We start from the raw sequence: 14,424 nt of genomic DNA, 5'->3' as shown, positions 1-14,424 counted from the left end.
GGGCTACGATCACATATACCTGAGAAATATGGAAACCACTACACGTGTGAACCTGAAAGACCATAGCTACAAAGATGTGAACCGAACACCGGTGGAGGAGTTTGATTCAACTACTTTGGCGAGATCCGAATTTCCAGCTTGGTTAGGTAAACCCAAGGAGTTATGGATGTGTGGAGCTTCGCAATGTGGAAGTCTGAAACGAGAAGAATGTGTTTTAGAAAGGGCTATCGAAGACGAAACTTATATAGGAGAACCCTTTCCAGAGGACACGCTTGAACCATTAGAATGGACACACATTCTAGCAACCTTAGATGTTTGTGCAATTCCGAATGGTCCTACAACAAAATTTTGCGACAAGGACGGGTACGACGTGGTTCCGTACTTCATGTTGAGAACTGTACTCGAAAAAGAAACTGAAAAGAACGATACACTGGAAAAGGAAGATGAAGAGGAGGTGTTTCACGACATTCCCGATCATCCTGAGTGGGGAAATGAAGCAGACAACGAGTCAACGGACAATTCAAGCGGAAACGAAGAAACTATAACGGATGTCCGATTTTATGATTTTCCGAACCAAACTAAACAACGCCAGAAACGCTATAGAGCAAAGAAAAAAACAAAGGGGGTTAGAACCAATCCGATGCCTAGAATAAGAGGAAAAAATCAATTCCTAATGCTAGTAAAGGCGGAAGACTGTGTTAAGGACAAGATTTCTGGAAGAATGAGAGGCAATGATCAAAAGAGCTTACGAAAAGACAAAAGAGACTCAAGAAATCGAGTTCAAAGGAATGAAACAAAAATTGAAACTGAAAAATCAGAAAAGAACAAGCGCAACAGAGAACACACGGAGTCCAAGCTAGAACGTAGAAACAAGTACAAAGAGCTCAAGAAAACTCTGAAAGAAGTTTGGACGACAGAAATTGAGAGTGGAGAGGACGAAAACACCAAAATCAACGAAAACATGGATGTTCCCTCTCACTATAGGAAATTCACAATAGAGGATAGGAAGGTGGTATTAACCCCACCTATTCGAGAGAGAAAGGAGAACGAATCTTATGACGGACCGGAGGATGCAAAAAAAGTTGATTTAGCAGCTCCAGGTGAGCCACCTAGACCGGTGTACATAGCCACAGATTTGTCTCCAGGCGAGGAAGAGAGACTTTTGAGTCTTCTCAGAGAGTATAGGGATGTGTTTGCATGATCTTATAAGGACTTAAAGGGAGTTGACCCATCGATATGCCAACACACAATCCCACTGAAACAAGATGCAAAACCTAGCAGACAGAGACCATACACATATAATGATACGTTTGCTAAGCGAATCAAAGAAGAGATAGATAAGCTAATGGAAGCTGAATTCATATATGAGATTGAACACACCGATTGGGTATCTCCAATTGTGGTAGTACCCAAGAAGAACGGAAAACTCCGAGTGTGTGTCAACTTAAAGAAAGTGAATGCTGCAACAATCAGGGACAATTATCCCTTGCCGATAACTGATCATGTTCTAGAGCGTGTATCAGGGAAAACAGCCTACTCCTTTCTTGATGGTTTTCCAGGATATAACCGGCTATCCATAGCACTGGAAGATCAACATAAAACAGCTTTTGCAACGAAGTGGGGAATTTATGCTTATAGGGTTATGCCTTTTGGTCTAACCAATGCTCCCGCAACCTCCAGAGGCTGATGACGCATGCTTTCAAAGAATACTTAAGGTTGTTTCTAGAAATATACATGGATGACTTATGTGTACATTCTCTTCTGAGAGATGAGCATCTAGAACACCTAAGAAAATTATTTGAGAAATGTAGGACATATCGTATTTGTCTCAATCCTGAGAAATGTGTGTTTATGGTCCGACAGGGCAGAATTCTGGGACATATTGTCTCACAAAACGGAATATCCACGGATTTAGAGAAGATAAAAGTTATAGTGGATATGCCTAGACCAACCAATGCGAAACAAGTACAGAGCTTTATGGGACATTGCGGATATTATAGACGATTCATTTACATGTACGCTATAATAGGCCAACCACTTTACAGGCTAATAGTGAACTTTGAATGGACAGAGGAGTGTGAGGAATCGTTCAAGAAATTGAAAGAGGCACTCATTACTGCTCCAGTCTTGAAATCACCAGATTGGGAGAAGATATTCCATGTGCATATAGATGCTTCGGCATATGCAATAGGATGCATTCTGGCTCAGCCAGAAGAAGGAAACATGGATTTTCCTATCTGTTACGCCAGTCAACAGCTCAACAATGCAGAGAAGAATTACACCACAACAGAGCGAGAGGGATTAGGAATGATATATGCTGTGAAAAAATTTCGGCATTATCTTCTAGCCAACAAGTTTGTGTTTTTTACGGATCACCAAGCCTTGCTCTACCTAGTGAATAAACCATGCAATACCGGGAGAATAGTGAGATGGTTCATTATCTTACTAGAATTCGACTTCACGGTAGTAGTAAAGAAAGGAAAAACACATCTTAGAGCTGATCATCTTTCGCGATTGACGAATGGAGAAGACCCTATAGGAGTAGATGACGACATGCCAGACGCGTACTTGTTCAACATAGAAATGATACCGAAGTGGTCTCAAAATGTCGTTAACCTATTAACCTATGGAGGAGAGTTCGATAGAAGAGAATACAACCAGAAACATATTGCTATTCAGCAATCCAAGAATCTTCAATTGGTTGCAGGAAGGTTGTATCAATTGGGAAATGATCATGTTTTACGACTATGCATCAATCCTGAGGAATATAATATATATCTGCGCGAAGCACATGTTCAGGAATGTGCATTTCATTGTTCAAGAAGGAACACATATAGGAATTTGTTACAATTGGGAGTCTATTGGCCAGGAATGAAAGAAAGCGTACATGAATATGTCACTGTATGTATTGTATGTTCATCAAAACCGCCAGCAGAGTATTCGACATTATATCAGATAATGATCGCTCCAGAATGGAGTCAGTATATTGTTGAATATCTCACAAATAGAACTTTCCCAGAAGGAACGTCAAAAGCTCGTCAGAAATCTGTAGAGACAGAAGCTAGAGATTACGCTTTAATAGGAGATCAACTCTATAAGAGAGGTAAAGACAACCAGCTTAGGATTTGCGCATCAGAGTCTGAGTATGTGATAATCCTAGAGCAAGCTCATGGAGGAGTAGGTGGAGGCCATTTCTCAGGTGATAAGACAGCAAAACTTGTCTTAGCCGCAGGAATATGGTGGCCAACATTACATATGGACGCTGAGGAATACGTTAAACGGTGCGATGACTGTCAGCGGACCAAAGTACCACTTAAAAGAGATGATATGCCGCTTAGACCAATGATGGGGGCAAGAGCTTTTGCAAAATGGGGGATTGATTATGTCGGACCCATTTCACCTCCTGCATATAAGACTCATGCACAATACATCATTGTGGCTACAGACTATCTAACAAAGTGGGTCGAAGCAAAGGCAACTCAAAAAGCAGATGCCAGGACCACGGCACAATTTCTATATGAATACGTCTTTGTACGATATGGATTGCCAATAGAAATTGTGAGTGATCGAGGCACACATTTTATAAATGAAATGATAGAGATCCTTCTAGATGAATTCATGGTAATCCATAGGAAATCAACCCCGTATCATCCACAAGCAAACGGACAAGCTGAAGCAACAAACAAAACCATATGCACGGTCCTCACGAAGATTGTATCTGAGTCGAGAACTGACTGGGACCAGAAGTTGCATTCAACATTATGGGCATATAGGGTAGCATATAAAACATCAATAGGAACGACCCCATATAACATGGTTTTTGGGCTAAATGCTATCTTACCAATAGAATTCTTGATTTCAACTTTAAGGGTGGCTAAGGATCTAGAGTGGACAGGGCACGAGCTTTCTGATAGAATAGATGACCTGGAAAAGCTAGACGAGCTTCGCCTAAAAGCAGTAGCTTCTATCTACGCTCAAAAAAAGCGACAAAAGGAATTTTTTGATAAGCATGTGCGGACTAAAGAGTTTAAGGTTGGGGACTATGTCCTAGTTTACACTCTGAAACAACATGCTAAGAAGCTTAAAAAGGGAGGGATGGGACCTCTGGTGATTAAAGATCTATCACCAAGTGGAGCCATCAAGCTTGCTACATTAGACGGAGAAGAAATGCCCAATTGGATTAGTGGATGCAGAGTGAAAAAGTATCTTTTGCCACTAACCCAAGACATGCTTCTCAAAATACATCAAGAAAAGCTGCGTGTCCAGAAAAATAAAAAGATTGAGGAGGAAGCGCAAGCCGAGGCGAAGGAAAGAATGGAGAAAAGAAGACTACTGCGTCAGAAACAGCGCAATGAAGGAGCAATACGAATAAACGCAGTCAGTATAACAGAAATGGATAATGACAAAGAAGAACCCATCATTGAATGCAAAGTAGGAACCAACCAAATCAAAGCCAGAGCACTATTGGATTTGGGAGCTCAAGCTAACCTACTGTCACTCAGTTTGTATAGACAATTGATAAATGACACTAAACTACAAACTGCCAAGCAAGAGTTAAAGAGTTACTCTGAGAATTCAATCAAAACTGTCGGATGCACAGTTTTACATATACAGATTAACCATTATGTGTATCCTCATATGTTTTACGTGGTTGAAGACCAAGCTACACAACAACCAGTATTGCTAGGACAACCATGGCAGAAGCAATACAATGCAATGATTGACTGGAGTTCTAAATCAGTGCTTATCAAATACGAAGGTGAAAGTCAATCAGTTAAGTTCACCAAAGGAGCAGAGCCAACTCCAAAGGACGAATCCAAGAACAAAGGTAAACAACAACCAGAGAAAAAGAAGAAGCAATGGCAACCAAAAGTTTCTATACAACCGGATTACTCTTCGACGAGGAATTCTCAATAGTGGATAAGGAAGACAAGCAATAATATAATAGCTCAACCTTGGGAAAAAACGGAGTCAAAATTGGTATGGAGACCAAAAAAGGTTGTGCCAGAGAACACAAAGGTGGAAAACCGAGTCTTCAATACCAGACAACAGAGTGATTCCAGACAATCAAGGACAGTGACACAGATCTCGATTCCAAAGAAGTTCATGACGGCACAAAGCTATAGCAAGCAAATTTGGATCCCAAAGATTTGTAAACAGGAACTCCCTTCAGTACAATCAACGGACACTCCTAGGTATTTCAAGTCGAGGAAATCAACACAAAGAACAAGGCCGGTTTGGGTCGCAAAGAGTTTGTGGCAAGCACAAGTGAAGCGGAAGCAGATTTGGATTGTGAAAGAGAACAACAAAGTAAAGAAGAATCCATCTACTGATTCTACTACCGAAGTGCCAAAACCAACCCAAAACCCAACCACCAATCCTTCAATCAAACAAAGAGCAGCTTTATTGGAAAGACTGTTGTATCATCGCTCTACAATTGCATTGGGAACTTATGACCAAAACAACTACAATGCTTCGCCCACAGACACTTCATAGTCGTCCGGGAGGACTCAGACTAGGAGGGGGGGAGGTATACAGGTATACAAGAGTTACAAAGCAGCTACAAGCGCCAAAAACAAAGAAAAACAAAAATTATATTACAAGGGCAGTGTCTTACATGATTTTGTAATTTTTATGTTTGATTGCGGATATTGATAATATTTATGCCCTTATATACCTTGTTTTGCAACAAGAAGAGATCAAATGATGAATTTGGGTCTCTAGACGTGTAAATATCACTAAATAAGAGTGTTTTTGGAGCTAAAAAGTGGTAATCCAAGTCCAGAAATCACAAATAAGTATATATTCATATACACAGGGTTACCAGCTATTTATTGTGTATGTTTGGAATTTTTTGGCTTCAATTTGCTATTTATTTTTATTTTTTATGATTTTCTTGATAAAAGTAAAAGAAAAATAAAAAAGCAGGTGAAACGAGATCGGAAAAAAGAAAAGAATAGACGGTGATGGTCCTAATGACAAGGGCAACCCATGGTAAAAATTGAGTACAATTCTGAAAAAGTTTCGGAAAGCCCGAAATGACAGAATTTTGACAAAGTGGACAGATTTCTCAGAAACAGGTCAAACGGAGTCCAAATTGAGAAATTTCAAATCCTAAAGTGCATTTCACGACGAGATAGGATCACATGTCAAATTTGGTAACAAGTGATCCGGGAAGCCTGAAGTTAAGTATTTTTCACATCACTTTCAAGCTCATTTCCACTACTACCTTCTTGGAGAGAGCAAAGAGCACACAGGAGCATCCGACCTTCTACCGCCTTCTACGACTGCTACGAGAGCTCAGAGGACACCAGACATGAGAGGTAGACTCGTTGCCATAAGCTTTTGATGCTTATCGTTAACTTTTGTCGCGAAAACTGACCAAAACCAAGAAACAAGAGCAGACGGGGAATGGGGAAGAATGCTAGGTAGGGGCACAAACGCCTAACCAAACCTTGCAAGAACTTATAGGTGGGTTACCCTAGTATAGAAGATGGGTTTCTAACACTCAAAGCTCGAGAAAGAATGACTGAAAAAACCCTAGGTCAACAGAGCCTGCAAGAGGCAAACAGGAAAAAGTTGTCGAAACGACACGAAACTTCACATGAAGTTCAACCACATCAAGGACAATGCAACCATGGAGTATCTCCGGGTTTGGATCACCGAAAGTAGATCGGAACAACTGATTCGTCGGAACAACTGATTCGGCTGCGGACACACAAAGCGTCATTTTGGCATAACGGCTAAAATTGATGACCAAATGACATGAAACTTCACAAGCAGCTTCAAATATACATGGATGACTTATGTTGCAAGCAAAACCCAAAAGAAAGCTGATTCACTTACCGATGGTGAAAAAGACGCTTTCGGGCAACCAAATGGAGAAAGATGGAGAACGGGGAGCCAAAGTCAAGTTCAACCAAATAGGTGGCTTCACAACATATCCAATGAGCTGGAAATGCAACTCTCGAGAAGAAAAGTTGAAGAAATTCAACTCCAAGGCAAAAAGACGACTTCGGAGACTGAAATGCCTATAAGGGGGCCTTTTAGCTAAACTGATGACTTTTTAAGTTGAAAACTAGTTAGTAGGGCTTAGGGCACTAGCACAAAGCATTCTTTGCACAAAAAGACCAACATTTCAAGAAAAGACATCATACGCGTATGATGTCTCACAGCATGATTTTCACATCCATTTCAACATTTGAGTGCATAGCCTCATTCCACATGTTAATCACATCCTATGAACCAAGTATCATGAGAATTGGAGTTAAAAAACCCAAGGAAAACCAAAAAGATGCAAATTAGGCCATAAAATTGATTTTTGGTCCTAATTTTGTCAAAATAACTCCAAACTCATTGAAACTTTGTAGGATTGTTGATTAACACATCTACAAGCTATCTGGAACCAAAAAGCATCATTTTGACACAAAAGACATCATACGCGTATGATGTCTATTTGCACTTACAGAGCCAAAACTGCTCATTTGGCATCATACATCCATTATATATATCTAATACATGCTACATATGAAGTTTGGAACCATTTGGTCAAGTGGATCACCACATTAGCCCAATTGAGAGAAAATCCTTCATCCAAAGCCTATTTTAGCCCAAATTCAACATACTCAAGTCCAAACCAAGATTTGAGTAGAGACAGTCCTTCACTAGTACATGGGGAGTCCACAGAATCAATCCCATGAAAAATTGATGAAAAAGACATCATACGCGTATGATGTCTCCAGAGCCATTTTTAGCCCAAAATCTATCCAAAATTCATAAATCCACTGAATAAGCTTATCTAAAGCCATATCCAAGCTTATAGAGAAATTTGGTCCAAAAATACACTAAAAGACATCATACGCGTATGATGTCTCACTATGTGATTTTGGCACCTCAGGGCTTCAACCACCAAACAGAAGTGATCTACATGCCATTTGAAGGTGAACCACCAAGTTTTATCCAATTTGGATCATAAAATCCAATTCCCTTTCAAAATTTTGCCAAGAGCCTGATCTGGACTAAACTGGCCAAAACTTGACCAAATGGGATCCAAACTCAAATCCAAGCATATGATACTCATGTATACACTATCAGCTACAAGCACAACCAATATGAAGTCATTTTGACACAAAAGACATCATACGCGTATGATGTCTCCAGCATGATTCTGAGCCCAGTTTGCATCTTTTTTCACCTACCCTGCATCCTTAGGCCCTGAATAGCTCATGTTTCAATTTTCAAGTCATTTGAATAGTTAAAAAGCTTCATTTCGGCTTTCAGTACTAAAAAGACGCTAACTTCTGAAATTGGAGTTACAGGATCCATGGATTCCGCCAAGTTATCGGCAACGAAGAGAAAAAGACCGACAATCAAAGATGCTCTTGCATAAGCGGAACCCTTTGACATTCCAGCAGAAACCCTCAAGCCAACCAAAACTTGGGTGGAGGAAGCAGTACTGGAACAAGAGGGAATAAAGATCTACCAGGGGACTTTCAGAGATCCTCAAGGGCAAGCGGTGGATATACCGATGATCCCACAAGAATTGGTGGATTATAGCAGGTCAGAGAATATCAGCAGGTACCTGGAAAGGGCACACTTGCACAGATTCTTCACCTCGAGACCATCAGGTGTAGATACAAGAAGAGTGTATGAGTTGGCAACCTCCATTCAGAAGGATGGGAAAGCCACATTGACAGCAATAGATGGAGAGAAAGTAGAGGTACAGATCACTCCACAGCTCATTGCAGATGCATTGAAGCTGAACAACAAAGGGAGCTCTGTCAGGGAAAGAAGGGAGGCTATAGAGGTTTATGGGTCCAAGAAACAGAATGCAACTTATGGAGATATGGCAGACCAAAGAGCGGCAACCCTTTGCCGACTGTACAACCAATTTCTCCATATTTGCAGTAAAAGACCGCAAAAGTATACGACACCGCCCCATGCCATTGCAACTATCATCACATGGGCATTGAAGAGCAATATGCCAAAAGAGGTGAATTACGCTCAACACATCCACGAGCAAGTAATTGCCATGCACAACGAGAAGCCAAAGTACATAGGAGGAGCGGAAATTCTGACAAGAATAGCTTATGAAGCTATTGGAGCCAGAGATCAATGGCCAAAGGTTCCCTCCCAGAATGAGTGGCTTAGAGAAGCCGATGAGGAGGAAGAACAGCCTGAAGTATCCAAGAGGGCGTCCACAAGAGCACGCAGGAAACTAGAAATAGTTTCAGAACCTGAAGAGGATGTGGATGAGCCGCTTATGAAGAAAGCAAAGAAGAAGGTTGCTCCCAAGCAAACCAAAAGTCAGAAAGCGGCAAGAATGGAAAGACTGGTGGAGCAGTTTAGAGCGGAAAGAGCTCTAAAGGGAGACTTTGAAGAAATGTGGGTTCCAGACCTCACTAAAGTCGGAACTAGCTCAGCCAGGCCACATGTTGATCAGTATGATCAATATATTAGAGCTTATGAGGAGTCAGAGGCTATACTGGAGCAGCAACCTGTCGAGCCATACACTGAAGAGGAAGTACAGCTTTTAAAAGCTGAGCTGAAAAAGGACGACAAGGGGAAGAAGAAAGTAGATGAGTCTACTGAACCTCAAGAGAAAGACGGGCAAGCAAACAAAGATAAAGCCAAGATGACTGAGGACAATCAGCCCTCCTTTACTGATGTACCAAGCCCGAAGAAGACGGAAATCATTGTGGAAGAGACCACAGTAGAGATGGACACGGCTGGTATGGAAAAGCTGGAGGCCGGGACCAAGGAAAAGGAGATAGATCCAATTCAGCAAAAGAAAAACGATTATGAGGATCTGGTAGCGATAGGGTACACTGAAGCAGAGGCCCTTGGGACAGTCTATGGGATCACCCTACAAAAACAAGATGATCGGAGAGGGACGGAGGAAAAAACAAGGAGTACAAAAGAAAGTGAAGAGAAACTGGACGAACATAACGTACTAGAAGAGCCGAAGCCAGTGGAGGTGGTGGCAGAAAAAGCTTTAAAGTTGACAGAGGAAGATGAAAAAGACATGCACATGGTGCATGAACTACTCAACAAGATCAAAGAAAGATCCAAGGCAAAGGAAGTGGAGATTGAGACAGCCAAACAAAGGGAAGCCGAGTTGCAGAGGAAATTAGAGAATGCTATGTCTGAATCTGAAAGTCATAAAGCATCACTCTACGACGCGGAAAACGAGAGAGACGGCTTGATACTCCAGCTAGCTGAGGCCTCAAGAGAAGTAACAAGTGCATAGGAAGCAAGGGAGCGGATGGAAGACGACTTGGAGGCGGCTAAAGATGAGCTCATTGAGCTAAGGGAAAGAGTCGAGCTCCAAGAAAGAACAATCACTAGACTCAGGACTACTCCTAGAGCTAGCAGAGCAGGAACCGAACAAGAGGGAGCTTTTGTACCAGCTCTGGAAGACCAGGTCCGAAGCTTACAAAGAGAGCTAAGATTAGAGCAAGTGCAAAGGTTGCACATTGCGGAGGGATCATTGGCAGTAGAGGAGAGGCTCACTTTAGAAAATCAAACACTAAGAACAGAGAATGAGACCCTCCGCAAACAGCTCCAAGATCTACAAGAGCAACAAAGAAGAGAGACAGAGACACCACAAGAAGAATCAGGTGGAGCAGCCATAGAACTACCAGAAACTGGAGAGGCAACCACAATTGAAGATCCAGCCCCAGTTCACGAGGTGACCTCAACTTCAGGAATCTCTGAAGAAGAAGAACAAAGGCTCCATGACCAAATAGAAAAGTCAGCAGAGGAGAGTGCCAAGGTGGAAATGGAATGGGAGAGGAGACTCCTCATCTCCATTAGACTTCAAGGATTAGACACAAAAGTGCTCCATGAAGAGTGGATGCAACCCAGCCTGCCTTTCCCTTTGATGAAATTTGAAGTGCTAAGGACGAAAAAGAGAATAGAGGAGGAGCAGTATGTCGCTCTTTACGAAGGCGACATCACAAAAGAGGAACAATCAAAGAAGATTGTAGATTCGCAGCCTAGATGGAGGAAAGGTTGGCTGAACAAGTACCCAGCCTACCTCATCTACTTGGTGGAGGCACCAAAGGAGATTCGGGAGAATGCAACCTTCTGCCCGGTGCCAAGAGTCAGAAGCTGGAAAGAGCATGGCAGGATTGCAGAAAAGAAGCCAAATTGGCTTAATTACCCCAGGATGCCAGGACCAAAGGCAGGAGAGAGAATAGGTAAAGCCTACATGGTGAAAACCCTAACGGGCACCATCAAGCTCTTTACTGGCTCTCCTGACCTTTCGTGTCAGATGCTCAAGAAAATTTGCAGGACTCTCTTAGCTTGCATTGAAGTGTTCGCGCCAGATAAAGCCACGACCTCGAGTCTACTATCGACGGCCGACACAGTGACTGATATGATGTATGATCTTTCATTGCAGCCTTCTCCAAAAGTGTTGCACCTCCTATACCAGAGGATTATGTTTTTCCCTAGCTTCCACATGCAAACATTCGAAGAAGCTTTCTACACCGGCTTTTTCACCCACGAGAGTAAAATATTCGGCCCAACCTTGACCATCGGCAACCTACGATACGAATCACATTTGCAGATGCTCAAGACGACAGGACTTTATTGACCAAGCATAAAAGTCATGTCAGGGACGACATGAACGCGGAGGGGGGGAGTGTTGAGCCAGCAGAGGATCACACCCACATTTTTGCTCACACTCATCATTTCTGTAACCATTGATTGTAATAAATGTCTTTTCGACATTGATTTTGATTGGAGCCATTCATTAAGTAACGGGACTCAATTGAGTTTCCAGCTTGTAATTCCGAAGTAATTTCACTTGTTGATGTAATTGGTTAGAGATGTTCTCACCTCCAAAGCTGAGGTATATAAGCCAAAGTTTTGTAACCTAAGGGGATTCAGATTATTAATCAAAGTGAGTTTTTGAGCGCCGTGACTGTGTCTGAGAGAGAGAGAGAGAGAGAGAGAGAGAGAGAGAGAGAGAGAGAGAGAGAGAGAGAGTCTTATCTACTTGCTACGCGAGCTACGGAGCCGCCATTGGAGAAGCGACACCACCATTGTGTTAGCAACGGTGAGAGCTACGCACAGATACCAAGAGTGCGAGCTATCGGCTTCTATGTGTGGTAAGTTCCTACGAGCTTCGGTGTGAGTTTTCTTCCAACTCGTGTGTCGGAATGGAGCGTGCAGCATATCTATAGAACCGCAACGAGTAGAGCTACGCATTCGTACCATCGGGGTCAAGTTTTGATCACCTGTATTTTTCGGCCTGTCTTCATACGCGTTTACCGCACGGAGTGGTTATAGGTTGATTTTGCAGTTCAAGTCTTTAGGGTGTTGTTCTTACCTAGTGTATAGACTTCCCCTTGAGTTTGAGATCGATTCAATGATTCTAGATCCTGTTTCGTATAGCATTCGTTCGTAGTAAGGATTTCAGTCACTTGCGTATTTTAGAACTTAGATTTGATTTCCTTAGTAGTGATTGTCTTAGAAGGTCGAGTAGGTGATTTGACACCCACCTAGTTGTTTCCATGCGCCTGCGGGTCAAGCTCCGTCCTCGTCTGACAAATTCTGTTGTTGGTTGAGTTCTCGCTATTTAGCTTCCGCTAGCGGCGTAACCGCCTTAACATGGTCCAATGAGCATTCAGCAGCCCAATGGCTTGACTGATTCCTATTGGCCAGGAGGCAAAGGGGTCCAATGAGAGTTTAGTTGAATGATTAAATTACCTTAAGCTCTCACAAAAGGGGAAAGGGGGACACATGTTAGAAGGCTATCACTTATGCTGCTTAATTGTCATTGGCTAGCTCTAGGGAGGTCAGCAAGAGTAAGTAGCAAGGGGGCTCGCCCAAGAGAGAGAGAGGGGGCTGATTTTTGCAAGGCATTATCACACACACACTCACACAATCTCATGTGTGAAGTAAAGAATACTCTCTCTCCTTCTCAAGCTTTAATGGAAAGCTTACCACTTACTCCAAGCTTGTGAGAAGGGAGGCCTACACCAACAACTCTTGGCTTTGTGATGCAAATCCAACCAAGAGCCAAGCTTCAATGCATGCTCATCTCCTCTACCATGCTAATTACTAAGCTAAGCTATGCTAATATGAGTGATTATGTGAGGAGATGTACATCTTTCTCGTAAGATACTCCTTCTTCCACTCAATCTACTCTCATACCCTGCTAGCTCTCACCATCTTCGAAGGTGTGTGAGGTCTTGGGTCTGAGAACGTGGATAATTAATGTTGTGTTTATTAAGTGTTTTTCTTAGTTCATGAATCTTCCATCTTCATTGCACTAGCTAGTCTTGAAGGAACACAAAGAATTGTATTGTACAATGTCTCTCTTGATGGGAGAAACCATAATACAAAGCCTTTTGGAGGGGGGACCGGCTCCATGCAAATCCGGTCCTCAACTATTGTCAATAGCTTAATTAGTCTCTCTTTTGAAAGTATTGTTCATGCTATCTAACTAGATGTTATGCTTTTTGCTGCTCTCTCCACCCAAGCACTCTTGTAATTCTCATTAGGAATCTATTCTAATGAAATGCCCACTATGTTCATGCTAATTTCCGCTACACACAAGTTTTTAGGCCATTAAATGTTACATTGGTATCAGAGCATAAGGTTTCTCTTTTCTTGCTCAAGAAGGGAGGTCCTCAAGCTAGCTATAAATGGTTGGTATTATTAATTGCCTGTGAGTAAGTAGAATAGGGATTTTTTCAGCCTTGCAGTGCGCCTGCCTTCGTGCAGTTAACGAGGCATCACCGTCGAGAGCTATGGTCTTAATAGTGGAGTCCTACAGGGCTTGCCTACGGCTTAACCACTATTGAGCTATTAGAAGCTTGACAGGAGCCGGTGCTGTTTCGGTGTTGAAAGACCCTCTCTTCCATTCCTTGCAATTAATGGTATTCGAGCCACGGGTACAGCAGCTTGAGTGCTTTTTTTAAAGGGTTAAAGAGGAGTAGCAACTAGGGCTTGAAGTGCCAAAGTACACCTAAAAAGTTTACACCTAAAAGTTGTTAGAATGGCTGACAATAGTAAAGAGAGCGAAATTAATGTTGATAACTTTGATTTTGCTAATGAGCAAGCTACTAATGATGCTCCGATGGTTGTTAACTATCTTGTTTCTAGGATTCAACAAGCCATGGGCAATCCATCTCTCCAAAGTGAAGTGCAATGGCAGCTCCGTGCTCATGGGATTCTCCAAGCTCATCACCATGACGAGAGAACACCTAGGAAGCCTCCTTGTGAGACTCCCAAAAGAGGTCTCTCTCCGATTCGGGAAGAAGAAGAGAATCCATATGAAGGGCTCAAGAATTTACTTCTTGATGATGCATCTCCTTCCCAAAGGAGAACTCAAGAGCCTCCACCGAAGGAACGAGAAAGAAGTGAGTCTCCCACCACCTCGGTGTGGAGATGGCTCCATGAAGACGGCGG

Source organism: Adiantum capillus-veneris, chromosome 30 (genome assembly GCF_014529385.1).
Source record: "Adiantum capillus-veneris isolate H3 chromosome 30, ASM1452938v2, whole genome shotgun sequence".
Taxonomy (NCBI): domain Eukaryota; kingdom Viridiplantae; phylum Streptophyta; class Polypodiopsida; order Polypodiales; family Pteridaceae; genus Adiantum; species Adiantum capillus-veneris.
This window is presented reverse-complemented; position numbering follows the sequence as displayed.